Here is an 8,855-nt window from a genome sequence, read left to right as displayed (position 1 = left end):
AAACAGTTTTGATTTAAATCATTTTTATTACGGATATTAGTGTGGGGAGAGATCCAATTAACACACACACACCCCTCCGCAAATTTATATATTTGATTCTTACCTCCTCACACACACTAACCAAATCCTCACTATCTTCATCACCATCGTCCCTCCATCCATCAAAATCACAAAATTCGCATAGTTGATCCTAGCCTCCCCCCCTTCCCCCACTTTTGAGGTAGCTTCCATGCTAAAAAAAAAAACCATTTTTACTGCCTCTTCACTTTAGAGAGAAAATGGTGTGGAGAAGAAGGCTGCCACTCTCTTATTACCTTTGTTTTGTTTTTGTTTTTTCAATTTATGTTTTTTTTAATTTGGGTTTTTTCTTTTCTATTGGGTTTTAATGCAAAAATGTAGAGAAATTTTCATTTTAACCCTCTAAATATTTTTAATTAGGCAGGGTACTTTTAGTAAATGGTTATTGCATTGAGTTATTTTTGGGTATAATACCATAATTGCTCCCTCTACTTTTCTCTCGCTTCTCTTTTGATCTCTCCACTCAGAAATGCTCCAAACTAGTCCCTTTACTCTTGAAAATGGGTTAATTTAGTCCCTCTACTCTTAGGAGGCATTCATTTCACTGTAAGTGAGGGGAAGTCAGGAAGTGCGAGAAGTGCCACTTCTCTGAAGTGGGGGGAAGTGATATCACTTCCAGAACTTCTGTGTTTATTTGTCAGAAAGTGAGAATAGAACCGAAGAATTTAGGTGTTCGATGAAGTTCTATGAGTTTAAAAAAAAATTAGAAGTGAAAAGAAATTAGTTTTTAAAGATTGACTCACTTCCCCCCACTTCAGTAAAAAAAATACTGAAGTGGGCTTAGTTCAAATCCACTTCAGTCGGAAGTGGGGGAAATGTCACTTCCCCCATTTCAGCACAAATGAACACAAGAAGTGGGGAAAGTCGGACCACACTCCCCAACTTTCCTTGAAATGAACGCTCCCTAGTCTTTTCCCTTTTGGCAATATCATGTAGGGACAAGTTGGCTCATTTTTAACAGTATAACGGACTAAGTTGGCCCATTTTTAAGAATAGAGGGACTAGTTGGGAGCATTTTTTAGTAGAGGAACCAAAATGAAAGAGAGAGAAAAGTAGAGGGACCAATTTGGGTATCATAACTTCTTTTAGTAGATATACCCATGATTCTCTTATAATTTTATAAGATATTTTTTTTTTAACATTTATAGATGCTTATGTCATTTAATAATAGATTTATAAATTTTACAAAAATATAATTTGTTTTTAAATTTTTTCTTTTTTATAAAATGAATGGAGGAGGGTGAAAAATAAGTTATTGTTTTATAAGTTTTCTCTCTAAACAATAAACAAAAAATTTAAAAATTAGAGGCCCTTCTTCTCTTTAGCGTGCACGCGGAGCTCGCTTTCATGGCGAAGGAAAAGGGAAAAGGAGGATGGAAGCTTGTGAGGCAAACTGATTTTGCGGTGGTTGATGGTATTCGATCAATAGCTGATTGTAATGAGTATGTGACATAGAGATGGAAAATCAGAGTATTGAGGAAGATCGAACCCCAATTCTGTAGCCATTATCGGAGAATTTGAAGGAAATTCCCACCGATATTGTGAGTATGAAAGAGAACTCAATTGATATTGACCATTTAGTGAAATTTGCTTGCAGGAATGTGAATGTTGATGGATCTGAGGGAAAAATTTGAGATGGTAAATCAAAACCCTAAACTGTCCTGTTTGCAGATAATCGGATTAAAGTGGAAAGAAGTGAACTGAGTTTCATATCTCCTTCTGTGTCAAATGGTTACATAGTTGTCAGATTCAATTCAGAGGAGGTAATCCATGAGGAGGAAAAATGGAAGAATGTATTAATTGGGTGTGTGTATGGTCTGCAACCTTATCAATGCTCTATGGAGGAAGTATGGAGTTTTGAATGTATCTCGAGTGACTTCAGATCTATTCTTAATCCAATTCTCCAACGAAGAAGGATGTGATCAAGTTCTCATAGATGGACCTTTTACCTTTGATAATTACCCAATTATGCTAAAAAAATGGCAACCAAGAATGTGCTTGGATAATGTAGTTTCTGCTCTTCCTATTTGGATTTAACTTCCTAGTTTTCCATGAGAATTTTGGACAACACATATGCTTAGCAAAATTGGAAGCATATGTGGGAAGCCACAATATTGTGATAAATGTACCATTTCAAGAATTAAGTTTGGTTATGCGAGAATACTGGTGGAGATGGATTCATTAGGTGATTTTCATGAAATTATTGAACTAATTGATGAACATGGAGTAGGTTTTCAGGAAAAAGTTGTATATGAATGGAAACCTTCAATTTGTACTATTTGCAAAAGATTCGGGCACCATAAACAATATTGTAGGGAAGGAACATTAGAAGTAGGTGTTGAAAAGATTAAACCTGGGCATGATTTAGAGAAACAAATAGTAAAAAAGGCATTAGAGATGAAATCTAGGAATACTGATAGCACTGTAGTACATAAGACTATGGGAGAGATGTGGAAAGAAGTAGTCAAGGGCAAGGCAGTCTATTTTAAGGAGAATGTCACTGATTTTAATGGTTAGAAGAATTTTCAGCAGGAAATTGGTAATTCCAATGACGGCGAACTGGGTGATGGTTTACAGATTGATCTAACAAAGGATGGCAAATCTCTAGCTCAAATTAAAAAACAATTGTGTCATCAGGCAAGTACCAATTGTCGTAACAGTTTTGGGATACTAGAGGAAGCTAAATGAAAGGTTGAAAACCCCCATCAAAATGCTCAAAAATATCTTGAGGAAGGTAGTAGGAAGGACATGATTGCTAGCCTACCAAAATTACTGAGAACTGATTATGTTTTGGAACATTCGAGGACTTAATAGTCCTCTAAAGCAATCAGAAGTGAGAACTATGATTGTTAGATATAAAATAAATGTTGTGGGTGTTTTAGAAACTAGAGTAAAGAAGGAGAGTATGCCTACAGTTTGGGCTAATCTGAAGCTAAATCAATGGAGCATGGAGCATAATTACTTGCTGAGTGATCAAGGGTGAATCTGAATTATGTATAATACTAGGCAAGTAGATTTGATGGTACTGGAAGTGAATCTACAATTTATACGATTAGATGGGGCAATGAAGAATTTTACTGGACATGTGTGTATGGTTCTTATAATCCAAACACAAGAAGGGAGTTATGTAGGGATTTGGGAAAAAATTGGGAGATATCTGAAAGCACCTTGGCTTATACAAGGTGGTTTTAACTCTGTATGTAGCAACGAAGATAGAATTGGTGGAGTACCTATTAATGAGGAAGCTGCAAATAATTTTCAGAACTGGATTCTATCTTTAGAATTAGTGGAAGTGCAATGTAATGATCCCAAATTTACTTGGACCAATTATCAGGAAGTTTAAAGAAGAATATTCCAAAAATTGGATTGATGTTTTGCAAATCAATGCTGGTATAAAGAAAGGAAGGACCCATCATGTTCTGTGCTTGCTGGAAGTGTCTCAGATCACTGTGGGTTATTGATTGATATACAAAGATCAGTAAGAAATGTGAAAGTTCCTTTCAGGTTTTTCAATATGTGGATTGATCATCCTAAATTTTTCAGGATAGTTGAAAGAATATGGAGTTTGCAAATGCATGGGAGTAATATGTACAAAATCTATTGTAAACTGAAGCTTTTGAGGGCTATAAATAGACGAGATTTTGATAAAATATCACTATAGGTATCACAATATAGAGAAGATTTGGGGAAAATAAAAGGAAGATTGTTGGTAGAACCTTTTAATGTGGTAATCCAACCGGAGGAGAAAAGTAAAATGGTTCAGTTGCATAAGTTACTTACTTGGGAGGAAAGTCTCTTAAAATAGAAATCTAGATGTCAATGGATTTAAGAAGGTAATCAGAACTCAAAATTTTTCTTCAGAATCCTGTAGTGAGAAAAGCAAAAAACAATATTGCCCAATTAACTCTTCCTAGTAGAGAAATTTGTACAGATCAAATGGCTATTAAAGAGGCAATATTGGAGCATTACAAAAAAATCCTAGGCACAGAGAGAACTAGGAAAGGTGTTTTTGACAATTCTGGATTCCAGAATATGACTATTTTTGATGAAGCTGGGAATAGTTTATGTAAAATGGTGACAGATGAGGAAATTAAGAAGGCATTGTGGAGTATTAAAAATGATAAAAGCCCAGGCCTTGATGGTTTCAACAGTTTTTTCTTCAAGAAAGTTTGGAACATTGTGGGAAAAGAAATATGCTATGCAATTTAGGATTTTTTTTTTTCAAATGGGAAGATGCTTAAACAGGCTAATTCAACAGTTATTACACTCATTCCCAAAGTTATTAACCCGCATCTGATAACTGATTACAGACCCATCTCATGTTACAATGTGAGCTACAAGGTAATATCCAAAATCCTTGTAAACAGAATAAGGACAATATTGGATGATATTATACTCAAGAACCAATCTGCCTTTATTCCTAGAAAGATGATATCAAAAAACATAATGCTGGCTCATGAGTTACTCAGAGGATATCATAAAGATAAATTAGGCTATTGTGCTTTGAAAATTGACTTACAGAAGGCCTATGATTCCATCTCATGGGATTTCTTGGAAGAGGTGCTGATAGCATTTAGATTCCCTGGCTATTTTATTAAATTAATCATGAATTCTGTGAGAGTAAGTATGTTCTCAATCATGATTAATGGATAGATGGAACAGTTTTTCCAGGGAGACTTGGCATGAGGCAGGGTGATCCTATTTTACCACTTTTATTTGGGCTGTGTATGGAGTATTTAACCAGAATTTTCCATGAGATGACTTTGACTGGGTTTAAATTTCACAAAGACTGTGAGGAGCTGAATCTGTGCCACCTATGCTTTGCTGATGATCTGTTTTTATTTGCAAATGGAGACGCAAATTCTATAAGGATGATTAAAAGGACTCTAGAACATTTCCAAGATGTTTCAAGATTAGCACCAAATCTGCAGAAGAGTGCAGTTTTTTTCTCAGGTGTTAAGCATGATATGAAGATGCAAATTTTGGAGATTTTGGGATTTAAGGAGGGATTTTTACCAATTAAATATCTAGGACTTCCTTTAATATTATCTAGGTTGAGGAAAGAGCATTGTATGGAATTAGTTTCAAAAATTACTGCAAGGATCTCAAGTTTGATAGCTAAAACTCTGTCTTATGCAGGTAAAATCCAGTTGGTGAATTCAGTCTTATCAAGCATGTATATGTTCTGGTGCTCAATTTTTTTTTTACCAAAGGTAATTATTCATCAGGTTGAAAAGATATGCAGGAATTTTTGTGGCATGGTACTGATGACTCTAAAAGAGGAGGCTTAGTGGCATGGAGTGTAGTTTGTGAACAGAAAGCTGTAGATGGATTGGGTGTAAAACCAATAACAAGACCGAATTAAGCAATGTAGATGAAACACATATGGGAGTTAATTCAAGAGAAGCAGACATTATAGGCTACTTGGGTGATCAAAACCAAATTGAAGAAACTTAGTTTTTGGGGGATCACCGAGATAGCTGATAGCAGCTGGAATTGGAGAAATTTGTTGAAATTGAGGAAAATAGCCAAACCATTGGTGAATTATCAACTTGGAAATGGGAAGAAATTCTCATTCTGGTTTGACCCTTGGTGTAATGGATTACCCATTGTAGATATTTTTCCATGGATAAATTTTCGGGAACCATTTATATCCAGAAATGCCTTGGTTTGTGAATTCTGGAATAGTGGAAGTTGGAAGATGCCGGGAAGATGGAATTTGTTGATGGCAAGAATTATGGATTTCCTGAATGGGAATTTCTCATTGAATGAAACTAAGGAAGATTGTATTCTATGGAAAGCAAACAAGCAGAGAGTTTTGACTATCAAACTTGCTCTTGAAGCTATAATACAACCTCAGGTGAAAGTTAATTGGGCAAAATTGATGTGGTCATCAAGCAACATCCCTAGACACTCGTTTATATATTGGTTAGCATTACAAGGAAAATTGCTAACAAAAAATAAATTACTTCATTGGAAGGTTGTTGATACAAATATGTGTGTGCTCTGCAAATCTGATAGTGAAACAATTGAACATTTATTTTTTGACTGTGCTCTCTCTAAAGTAGTATGGGAACAAGTGTATAGAGACGACCATTTTCATGGAGAAGAGAGGTTAGCTGGTTTTCTAGAAAAGCAAAAAGGAAAAATATGATGGCAAAGGTAAGAAGAACATCAATGGCAGCTAGTATATATTCAATATGAAGAGCAAGAAACTATATGATTTTTCAAAACAAAATTTTAATGCAGAAGAAGTTTATTAGCTATTCAAAGAGATTATAATACTTAACTACTGCAGTCAAATGTCCAAGGAGAAAGAAGCAGAGGAAGAAGCTCTATAGAAATGGTTTTGCTAAATAGAATGAAAAGAATGGCCATTATGTAAAATGGAAGCAGTTGTAAAGGCCAAGGATGAGATTTGGCTCTTAAAAGGTTGTATGTTTGGGGGAAAGTTGTAATGGAGTCCATGTGTCCTGATATAAGTGGATAGGCTTTGGAAAACCATTAGCTGTTGGAAAAGGAGGATTATGGTTTGGACAGTGAGAGTAAATCTGGTGAATTAAAGGTAGTGCATCTCAAGGCTGTTGTTTGGAGGTATTAATTTTGATGTGACTACAAGTGGAAGACAGTAAGTGCTATGAATAAAATGTGATGACTGTTTGACAAATGTGGAAAGTCCATTTGGCTATAGAAAGGGTAGCAATATGATGGATGAAGTAGTGGACTACTATGCATATTGTTGGAAGTGGAAAAGAAGATTGCCTAGGGATTGTTAACATGATCATGTTTCTTGTGTTTTGTGATGATTGTTTGAGGTTTGTGTAAGATACTTTGAGTGACTTGTGTTCCGTGACCCGTTTCCCATCAAATGGATCCGATATAACCATAAAATTCAGTCGCTCGCCAAATTACCGAAATATCCTTACATCGAACTTCTCCATGTATGCACATGCCAATTCATCTATACGCCCGTTATTAGTTTTCCTTTTGTGATTTAGGTTTCCATTTTCCCACTATGTATTTCTTGATTGTCTTTGTTCCTTTTTATTTTTCAAATGTGTAATTATTATGCTCTTGTTTATCTTAGAATGGGAGAGAAATATTGCAGTCATTTTACTGAAAGCATTCCTCAAGATATTGTTGGAAAAATTCTTGGATATATAGTTTCAACCTCTTCTAAATCCCTTCATGATCTCCAAATTTTGTGTCGATTGTAATTTCATTCATTCATAGAATTAAAAAATAACTATTTCTTTCAATAATAACAAATGAGTTTTTTTTTCCCAGTTGCAAGAGTTTTTATGAAGCATCAAAAAGTCAGAGAGTGGACAGTTAATGAGAGTTGAGAATTTATGGTACCTTGGTATGGAAGAGCATATTACTTTTCTTTGGAATTGTGCATGGATTGGAAATCTGGAAGTTAGTTTGGAGCTTGGCTTAATGAAAAATTTATAGTTTCAATATTTGTTTTAATCTTAGATAAGTTATACTATTAATATTGGAAATTAATTTTTGAAATTGTTTTGTAGGTAGAATGTATAAAGTTGTAAATGGATTCATGCATCCAATATCTACATAATGCAGCTTGCAAAAGTTATTTGGCCGCACGATTCGCAGAGGGGATTATTTTATATAAAAAAAATCAGATGACACGTTCTTATGGCATGACAATGTTGAATTTGGTTGCTAATAGAAAAGTTGATAATATTTCATAAGCAATACAAAGCAAAAGATCAAATAAACATATAATAAAGAATTGTCAATATTTTATAGCAAAAAAGTTTAAAGAGATCATATGGATTATAGAAGGTAAATGGATAGAAAAACAGGATGGGAGTGTGAAAACAATTTTGTGGACCAAAAGTTAATGATGTAATTTATAATGAATGGTTAGGTGAAAATGAATTAGTAAGAGAGTTTTGTAAATTAGTTTATAGATGGAAATATGAATTTAATTTGTTTTTAAAGCTAATGTAATATTTGTAGTGTTTATGTTTTGTCTTTTTTTTTTTTTACAGTAGTTTTCAGTGTGTGTAATCTTGTGTTATATGGATACTTTCTTGAATGAATGTGATATGTTATGACATTTTGAAGCAATAATTGGTTTAAGATTTCATTAATGTAACAATAGACGACCAATGGTGGATGATTCATGCGAACAACATATGATGCAAGTATATCTTGGTTGCCTTCCCTTTCCACATTGTTTTAACTAAACACATGCAATACATGCAAGTGAAAGAGAGTCAACATTCTAATCTAATGTTTATAAGGAAGGATTATATCAATTGTCTGGTTTTCACAGTACAATGATGAAAATGTTTTTTTTTTTTTTAAATAAACCTAAATTAAAGATTAATACTCAACCAACAAAAGCTTGATAAATGGCCATCACAATTAAGAGTGGGAAAGATAAATATTAAGGGGATGGAATTAAAATTTAAAAACAAATAAAAAAGAAACTATACCTATGTATACATACATATCCTTTATTATTATATTTATTTTGATTTTAGATAAATCCAAATAATTTAAATAATTCAAATAAATATAATTAGAATACTAAAAACATTATTTTAAATTAAAAAATTCTCACTTGAATTAGATTAACCCACTTTTAATTACAAAAAGACTTTTTACCAAATGAATAAGTCCTTGTCTTCTCCTCATTTACATTCAAAAACTTCTGAAACCATCCAAAAGTTCTACTCAATCATGCACCAACGTCCTTGTCTTCCCTCATTTACATCCAAAAAAATATTATTAACTTTTGAAAC

Source organism: Dioscorea cayenensis, chromosome 8 (genome assembly GCF_009730915.1).
Source record: "Dioscorea cayenensis subsp. rotundata cultivar TDr96_F1 chromosome 8, TDr96_F1_v2_PseudoChromosome.rev07_lg8_w22 25.fasta, whole genome shotgun sequence".
In the NCBI taxonomy this organism is placed as follows: Eukaryota; Viridiplantae; Streptophyta; class Magnoliopsida; order Dioscoreales; family Dioscoreaceae; genus Dioscorea; species Dioscorea cayenensis.
Note: the sequence above shows the minus strand (reverse complement) of the source record.